The sequence below is a fragment of the Charadrius vociferus genome, unplaced genomic scaffold, assembly GCF_000708025.1.
Source record: "Charadrius vociferus isolate BGI_N301 unplaced genomic scaffold, ASM70802v2 scaffold298, whole genome shotgun sequence".
In the NCBI taxonomy this organism is placed as follows: domain Eukaryota; kingdom Metazoa; phylum Chordata; class Aves; order Charadriiformes; family Charadriidae; genus Charadrius; species Charadrius vociferus.
This window is the reverse complement of record NW_009649936.1, coordinates 4,224,144-4,233,896: the sequence shown is the minus strand read 5'-3', so window position 1 is coordinate 4,233,896 and position 9,753 is coordinate 4,224,144.

Below are 9,753 nucleotides of genomic sequence, written 5' to 3'. Positions count from 1 at the left end.
GGTTTTAGTTGAGACTTCACCACCTCTGGTTTTACCCTTTACCTTCAGTTTATATGATAGGGATTCTGCCTAGCTTCTAATCCATTACTTCTTGTGGCATATTTCTATAGGAAGATGTGCAAAAATAGATTTTATACACTGGAAAGTAAAAGTAAAATATATCAGTCAACTTTGTGTTATTGGAAGATCCTTCTATTGCAATATGATCCTAGTGTGTCTGTGAAAATGACTTGAGAGCCATATATGCAAAACTTGGAGTGCATTCTACTTCTTTCAACAAGAACTCTTTCATGTTGCAATTAGCCAAGAAATATACCTTTTTGAAAAGTTAGCAGTAAGAGCCTTATGGGATCACTTGTTGCTTCATCACAGGGCAGAAGATACGCATTTATCTACCAGATGGCATCATGTCTATATGGAATATAATGTACTTCATAAAACCAGATGTAGAAATCTGTACAATCCATTAAAAGTATTCAGAATTAGCCCATGAACCATAAATAGTTTTCTAGGTCTCTTTATACAGCTGTCCTCTTTGGAGTATCTGGACACTTAAAAATTTTGCAGTCAAATTTTAGTTGCACTGATGTGTAAGACAGTGAGATGTAGTTTGTTTTGAGAATAGCAGGTATTCAGCAGTGAAGCAGAACTTGCTTATGTCTGCTCAAAATTGCAGTCTTGTCCTTTTTGTGTGTCCCAGAGGCCACGAGTCTGTCTTGTGCTGTAGGATATCACCTGGATTTTCATAATCCTTCTGTTTGGAAGTGTCTCCTTAAGCATAGAGCAGTGCTGGCATTAGTACAAAGCCAGTCCTTCACCTAGAGGGTCTGATTTCTTTTGGTGATTACTTCTAAGTAAAGAAGCTTCTGCCTTGTCAAAGGTCTCTTTGGACAAAAATTGTTAAGTGTCAAGGGTGGTATTGTCTGTTTCGGTTAAAAGTCTCAATTCTGGCAGGAGCTGCCTGGGTGTGAAAAAAATGTGAAGTAGTTTCTACTACGTGTGCAGTTACATCATGTAAGAATGCAGTGTTGCGTCCAAAGAGATTATCGTCTCATGTAGCAGTTCAGCCCCTTTTGTCCAATATCCACATACCAGTGATCTGAAGCATCGTGTTTGGGTATCACCAAATCAATTGAGTGCTCCTGGATTTCGCTGGGTCTTGGACAAAGGAGAAGGTGGTAGGTGGGTATGTTTGGGTTTGACGAGGAATTTTACCCCCTCAGGTGCATTAACCTTTTTATTAGAGTGTCTGCTGAGATAAATGGACCAGTTGTTCCCTGAGTACCCAGACCCCTGAGCTAGAAGATGGGGATGGGGAGCAAAATGAAGCCCCTGTAATCCAAAGGGAAATGGTGAGGGACCTGCTTCAGCACCTGGAGATACACAAATCTATGGGACCAGATGGGATCCACCTGAGGGTACTGAGGGAGCTGGTGGAAGTGCTAACCAGGCCCCTTTGCATCATTTATGAGCAGTCCTGGCTAACTGGGGAGGTCCCAGCTGACTGGAGGTAGGCAAATGTGACACCCATCCACAAGAAGAGCCAGAAGGAGGATCCAGGGAACTACAGGCTGGTCAGTCTGACCTCAGTGCCTGGGAAGGTCATGGAACAGGTCATCCTCGGTGCTGTTACACAGCACATGCAGGAGAACAGGGTGATCAGGCCCAGTCAGCATGGGTTTACGAAAGGCAGGTCATGCCTGACCAACCTGATCTCCTTCTATGATCAGGTGACCCACTTAGTGGATGAGGGAAAAGCTGTGGATGTTATCTATCTGGATTTTAGCAAAGCTTTTGACACTGTTTCCCACAGCATTCTCCTGGAGAAACTGGCTGCTCATGGCCCCGACAGGTGTACTCTTCGTTGGGTAAAAAAACTGGCTGGATGGCCGTGCCCAGAGAGTGGTGGTAAATGGAGTTAAATCCAGTTGGTGTCCAGTCACAAGTGGTGTCCCCCGGGGCTCGGTGCAGGGGCCAGCCTGTTCTCTTCAATATCTTTATTAACGATCTGGACGAGGGGATCGAATGCACCCTCAGTAAGTTCATATATGACACTAAGCTAGGCGGGTGTATTGATCTGCTTGAGGGTAGGAAGGCTCTGCAGAGGGATCTGGACAGGCTGGACCGATGGGCTGAGGCCAACGGTATGAGGTTCAACAAGGCCAAGTGCTGGATCCTGCACTTGGGTCACAACAACCCCATGCAGCGCTACAGGCTTTGGGCAGAGTGGCTCAAAAGCTGCTCAGCAGAAAAGGACCTGGGGATGATGGTGGACAGCCGACTGAATATGAGCCAGCAGTGTGCCCAGGTGTCCAAGAAGGCCAACAGCATCCTGGCCTGTATCAGGAATAGTGTGGTGAGCAGGACTAGGGAAGTGATCATCCCCCTGTACTTGGCACTGGTGGGGCCCCACCTCGAGTACTGTGTTCAGTTTTGGGCCCCTCAGTACGAAAAGGACACTGAGGTGTTGGAGCATGTCCCGAGAAGGGCTACAAAGCTGTTGAGGGGTCTGTCACCCAGCACCGAGCTTACTCTGGGTTATTGCATGGTCTCTCTGCGCTCTCAACTCCTGCCCCACATGTCCTTGTGCAATGGGACCACGATGACCAAACACCCCATCTGCCATGGATTTCTTCGGGAGTTTTGCCTACTGTAATGCACTCACCAGAGAAGCACCACTGAAAAGAGAACAGAAAGGACAAACAGCTTAAGATCGTTATTGTGGAAAATGTTATTGTGAATTATTTGTTATTTCAGTCCCTGAAGCTTGATAACGTGGAAAGGTAAATGGAGATGTCACAGGATGCCCCTCCTTCATGCTAGACAATGGCAGAGCTACTCATGGTTCCTCCACTGCCCTTTGCAGGCAATGCACCTTGCAGGCAGCGTGGCTCACAGTCACCTTGTTTTCGCCCTATGAGGAACGACTGAGGGAACGGGGGTTGTTTAGCCTGGGGAACAGGATGCTGAGGGGACACCTTATCACCCTCTACAACTACCTGAAAGGAGGTTGTAGAGAGGTGGGGGCTGACCTCTTCTCCCTGGTGACAAGTGATAGGACAAGAGGAAATGGATTCAAGTTATGTCAGGGGAGGTTTAGATTGGATATTAGGAAACATTTTTTCACTGAAGGGGTTATTAAACATTGGAATAGGCTGCCCAGGGAGGTGGTGGATTCTCTATCCCTGGAGGTGTTTAAAAAAAGGGTAGATGTGGTGCTTAGGGACATGGTTTAGAGGTGGTTTTGTCAGGATAGGTTGATGATTGGACTTGATGATCTTAAAGGTCCCTTCCAACCTCAGCGATTCTATGATTTTATGACTTTACATAATCTGGAGCAATCAGTTTTGAGCTGTTATGTTTTTGTCTTTCAGGAGAGTGCTTGAACCACCAGGCTGGCCTGGTGGAGTGGTTCGCTGGCTGTCATGGCAAAGAGCTGGCCTAGCGTGGAGGCCCACCCCTAGGACAGGGGTATTGTCTGAGCACCCTGAGTGCCTGGAGGCTCTTGTGCTACATGGAGTCCTTGCCGTTTCCTAGAAGTCGGCTTGGGTAGTTTCTTGGTTTGTACTATTCATTGGTGAGGATCATGTTCTCATACACCTGGTGGCTGTCCTTAGCTATGCTGTATTAGGAGTAATTATTTCTGCAGTGCATCATTGTGTATGTGTACATATGCGATGTCATATAAACGGAGCAAATGCTTTCGTATATTTAGGTTGGGAATGTGGTAAAAGGCTTAAACTTAGAGCTCAAATGCAGACATGAGGTCCAGCTGCTTGGTTTGCTGACGATTTGTAGCTTCCCCTTCTCCAGTGGAAGATGTTTGAATGACAGTAATGGAGCTGAACAACAGGTACGCAGATTTCCTGGCAGTTTGCCTACATCCCATGCTGACGAGAAGCTAGGATTAAGAAACTATGTATTTTCAGTCTTCCGAAGCACGGTTGCATGTGTGAGGTGAAAACTTTTGACTGCATCTGGACCAGTAAATACATTGGTACAACACCAGTGATGCATATTTTTCTTGGTCCTCAAGAAAGGATGAGAAATTGCCATCTTAAGTGCTTGGTATTACGGGTACGAATGATGACTTGGAGATTGAGATACCTGTTGTATGGTGGTGACTATTAAAACTTTGTAGTTCTTGTATTCATCTAATTTAAGAGGGGGCTCTAGGGAAACAAGTTGGGGAAGCAATTAAGGAAACTCCAGCCCCAGGGTGTAGCTTTGTGATTGTTCAGGTGAGGAGTTTGGTCGTGCACACATTCAGTAGCATGGTCTTACCAGAAACGGTCCAGTACTCAACCTGCTTGTCAACTAGACAGGACAGGAGGAAAAAAGCTCTGACTAGTTTTTTTGATAGTTGCTGGTGAAGAAATGATTCTTTACCCAGCATGAAGCCTGCTGATATAAAGCAAAATGCAACATTTTCAAACAAATGTGAATCTGCAGCAATAGTCTGTGTTGGATCACTTCTGCATGTCATGAGGTTTTGAGGTGGTTGTATGAGCTAAAGGCAGGGGTTTTTTTGTGTCACCAAACTGTTGTTTTAGCCAGGTCTTCTGAGATTGGGAGGGCTGGTCCCAGAAATTGCTCTGAAGCTCTTACCTGAGCATGGGAGAGAGATGCAGGCTGCAAGCATGTGGGGCTCTCCTGCAGGGGCTGACAGGGCAGGTCACCTGTCCTCTGTGATACTCCTGCTCACCACAGAGGTTTGTGCCCAACCCTGCCTTCTCTTGAGTGGCTTTTGATGTTGAATGTTATGAGTCCATATGCATAAACAAAATCTTTTATTTCTAGAGGAGGAAAATCTTTTGAGGAGGACACTGGCTTTCAGTGGGTTGGTCACAGATTTTGTATGGGTTTTTGGGCCAAACGTTGGTATTGTTACACTTCTAAAGGATAAAAGACCACTATGTTGGCAATTCTTATCCCCAAAGTATATTTGTCCCCAGCTGTTTTCTCAGCGCAGGATAGACCTTGGTGATCTTCACTGGCTGTGGGCTGCTCTTGTGGTCCTCACCCTGCCTGCTGTCCTGGAAGAAACCTCAAATCATGACAGATCGTGGTGTGGGGGAGTGAGGTGAGGTGTGAGTTCTGGCAGACGATTCAGGCCTTTATGTTCTTTTCCCTGCAAGTGTGTGTTTCCTTTCCTATTCCATTTCATGTTTTCTTTTCTGCATGCAACAGTTTCTGAGAAGTTGTGAGGCTGTGTGTGTCTGCGGACTGCTTTGAAGGGGTCTGTGAAAAGTGATCAGAGGAAGGCAACTTGCTGGAAGGTCTAAGTTCACTGTAGTGTGCCTACACCTTGAATGGAAAACAGTTAGACACACGCAAATCATTAAAAAGGAGTGAATACCACTGCTACAGAGAGCGGGACAACACTCCTCTTCCTGGTATTTGAACTATTCTAGTGGTTAAACCTGATGTCGCTGGCTTGTGTTTATTTTCTGAACTTGAACCGAAGCGTGTATGTGTGCCTAGCAAAAAGGGGATGGGTCAACTAGAGTGTAGGTTTATAGCAGAACTGGGAACCTTCAAATCATGGTGAGCAGTATTTGTAGGCCACGTAAGTTCACCACACACTGCGCTAGACTTTTTTTATAGCGATTGAGCACTGACAATCCGAGGGGCCTTTAAAAATGCAGGTAAAGAAAAAGTTGACACAATACTGAGTTTCTTTTCCTCAGCATTTTAAACTGAAACATATGGTTCCTACCTCCATTGCTGGGATTTCACTGAAACCCCTTCAGCAACACGTTGAACTGAGTGATCTTTCATCTGTCATAGCAGGAGGAAATCCTAATCAAATGCAGCCCCGTAGCATGCTTTAGAACAATCCTCACATTTTTAACAAAACCTCGAAAGCAAATTTACTCTATAAACAAAAATGTCTGTAAACAAAAATATTCCTTTCTTAAGAAAAAAAAAATTCTGATGCAACACAGTTGCTTTACCCTCAGGCTAATAAAATTTGCTGCCAATTTTGATACACTCCAAAGTCTGCTTCAGCTTTCTTTGCTCTTCGCTGAAATATTTTTGTATGCAGTGCTTTGATCTGAAAAGGAAAAGCCCTACAGGGTTAGTTAGCTCTTTCTGGTTGTCCTTGCTGCCATCAGTCCTGGTGGGGTGGTGTGAATAAGGCTAGGATGACTCAGCTGAGTGTGGTAGTTCACAAGTTAGAAAAAACAAGCTGGATGTGATTTGTCAATAGTTGTAGATGCAGAGGCCAGAAAGAAAAATGCTAGAGAATTGAATGGCATTGAAGGCCAACAGGTCTCAATTTCCAATGTGTTTGCTCAAGTTACTGTGCATCTCTGAACACCGGGGTTCTGGAAAGTCCTGCAAGAACTAGAAGTAAAGGCTCTCCCGCTCTTGAAGTGGTTCATTGCTTGATAACACACATCAGCACTCTTTAACCCACCGACCTTCTGCACGTCCCCTTCCCTCAGTCAGGTCAAGGTCGGAGCAGAAATTCTCTAGGGGTAAAAAAACCTCTCGGAGACTAACGTGGCTCTGGAAGGCAAAGGAGCGGCTGAGGGATAAACCAAGGTCTGGAAGGAGATGAAATGTCCTTGAGGAAGGCAGGGACCTGCATGTGAAGGTCGTGGCTGAGGGTGCACCTGTATGCAAGAGTGGGCAGCGAGCTCTCGCAGGTCGGTGCCAACTGACCTGGGACGTGGCCGCTTTGAGCAGAGGAGCAGGGTGTAGAGCACAGCCCCGCAGCAGCCCCGGTTGCATTCATCTCCATCCCTGCTGCTCAAAACAACAACGCTTGGGCTTTTTGATCTGTACGATGTTTGGGTTTGTCTTTGCTTTTTTCCCTGGCATCATCCTTCATGTCAAGCTGAGTCACTCATCCCAGTAGGGACTGCGGCAGTGGCGGGTCTTCTGGGCACCTGTGAGCACAAGCCCCATTTCAGGGCTGAGGTCCCCAAGCAGCAGTGTCACGGTTGCGGCCAGTGCTGGGGATGCCGTGCCCAGCATGTGGGCAAATGCACCTCACCACCAGTGGTGATTGTGCAAGTCTCTTGTGTAGCATGTGACACTCGGCAAGCCCGTGGTGTGAGGCCACCACATCCTGCAGGATGTAGCAGCTAAAAATCCATCAGAGCCGCATCTCCAGATCGAGCTACCCTGGCTATGGGTGCCTAGGAGGCTGGACCACAGCTGTGAGTAACCATTATGCAGATGAAGGACATGTTGTGCGACCTGATGCTTTGCGTTCAAGACAGCTCACAGCACCAGCAACATATTTCTTTTAATGCTGTATTTTTCCCCACCCTCCCTTTTCTGTTAATAGGGATAATGGACGTGTTTGTGCGTGTGTGAGACAGGTGTTCCTGGGTGCATAATGTGAACATCTGGGAGCAGCTACCCTCCATTTTCTGATTGGTACTTACAGCCTTGAGTCTGAATGACTTTCGATAAGAGTTTATTGAAGTCTGTGAGACTGATGTTCGTTGGATATGGAAGTTAGGTACTATTGGTTGTTTAATTTGACTTTTAATTCAAACAGTACATGGTTGATAGGTGGATGCATTAATTCCAGAGAATCAGTACGAAGCAAATATGGGTAGAAGCAAATATGACATTAACACAGTCGTGGAACCCCCCTGCCCCCCCGGCCCCCCGCTTCTGTTAACAGCAAGGCTCAAGCTCTCGATGGAAAAGCTTTGTACGCTTGTTCACTTGTCTGAGATTGATCAGATTTACATCTGCGAGCATGATAGAGAACTTCTGCATGCTGTTCATAGGGATACAAAAAATAATTTAATAGTCTCATCTGGAATGGAAATCTTCATTTTGGACCATCAGACCTAGTCTCATATATATATATATATATATAAATAAATAAACAACAAAAAAACCCCACCAACCATTAGTAGGAGGCCAAAAGTGCTTTCTAACACAAGGTAGTGAGACCCTCACCATGTATAGTATCTTGCTGTCATCCTTTGGCTGAAACTTCACCTGTACACGGGAAGAGAACAATACCCATTAAACAGCTTGTGGCCCTCCCCCATCTTGGCTGTGCTGGGAGGAGAAAGGGACAACCTAAATCCTGCACGATGGCCAGGGAGCAGTATATGCTGGTGCTGTTGAGTTTTCTGTGCCTTATGTTAAAGAAAAGAGTTGGGTGTAAGCAAGTAGCTGTTGCTGTTAATCCTTGCTGAAGTGGCTACCGGGGGAAGGCAGTTATGAAACACAGTACTCAATGTGAAAAACACCAATTAAAACATCCATTTCTGCATTCCATCTGTGCAGGTTTTTAGGAGCGTAGCTTGATTAACTGCCTTTACAGCTGTGTTGTAACCCACCGGGGTTTTGTGCTTTTAAATAAGAACTGTGTTACTATATTTTCCCATCAGCATGTTGTCAAGATGGCGGCATCCAATATCAATTTAGTTAGCTTTCTGCCATGCTGGGTGTTTTGAATTTCTCCATTGACTTTTCCCCTTTATAGCTGCAGTATTTCACATTGCAGTGCTTCCTTTGCTCTCTGATATTGCAAAGCTTAAGAAAGGTAAGATGAGACACACCAGCTATTTAAATAAAAAACATTGGTCTGATTTTTTTTTTCCCTATTTCCTGGTCTATGCAAGAGTTCATATTATCTACATACCATTTAAATTTGCCTGAAATAATAGTTCATCATCATATCTAAGGCCAACAGTATTCAGCAAATAAATCAACCATTAGAAAGCGAAGGCTTCTTATCTTCAAGGAAATAATAATTGTAATAATTAGTCACTGTCTTAAGATTTGCATGTGCTGCGTTTCCAGAATACCAAGAAATTCTGTTTTGTAAACAAGGCAGAACTGTTTTGTGTCAGGCAGCTTCTAGGAAGAACAATAAAACACGCCCAGTAGTTCTCAGTTTTCCTGAAATTTCGTGAGAGTTAATTTAGAGAGAAGAGTAGTTTCTGTCTGCTTGTTTTAATACAAAGACCTAGGAACTTTTGGCATTATGTCACAAGACTAAGTTTTCAGCCTTCTCCCACTTTTGCCACTGCCTTCATTAAAAAACAGAGCAAGCTCTCCAAAAACCAACCCCAAACAAACAAAACCCCCACAGACAAATTAGGACAGAGGATGCCAGGGATCGCCCTCTGCTCAGTGTAAAGCCACCTAGATAAGATTTTAAATTGCTTGTCAAAAATAGTCATATTAAATCAGGCTCTGTCCCTTTTCTAAACTGCAGGGTATAGCCAGGAGGAAGTTTCAGCCGCTCTTTGCTTTGGTTTTGTAACCCAGCGCAGGTAGGATTTACAGTAAAAAGAAATAAAAATAAAACAATTATCCTTACTATTTCACCTTTGCAGCTATAGAGAAAGTCCTCTTCATCAAAGGTTCATGGCTTAAAATTCAAAGTGCTCATTGGTCAGATGCAGTAGCTTGGGCAACAGTTGGGTATAGCAGCTCCATTTAGACATGTCAGGTACCAGCATGGAAAAGCTGCTGTTGCATTTTTGCTTACTATTAATAAGCGACGGGTATATTTAGGAAAGCACCGAAAATGAGTTGAGTAAGTCAAAAAGGAAGAGGCTTTTTCACCCTATCTGCTTTTTATTATTCTTCTTGCTGGGAAGTGCAAGAGACTGCAGCGTTATCTAGATAGTGTAGGGGAAATCCATGCATGAATTAATAACAGCTACTGTAATTCTTAGGAGGTTCTCAGTTCACTTACTGCCCTGTGGCCTCACGTGGGGCTTTGCTGGTGCCGGGAATGTCCTGTCTTGCTTCTTGCCT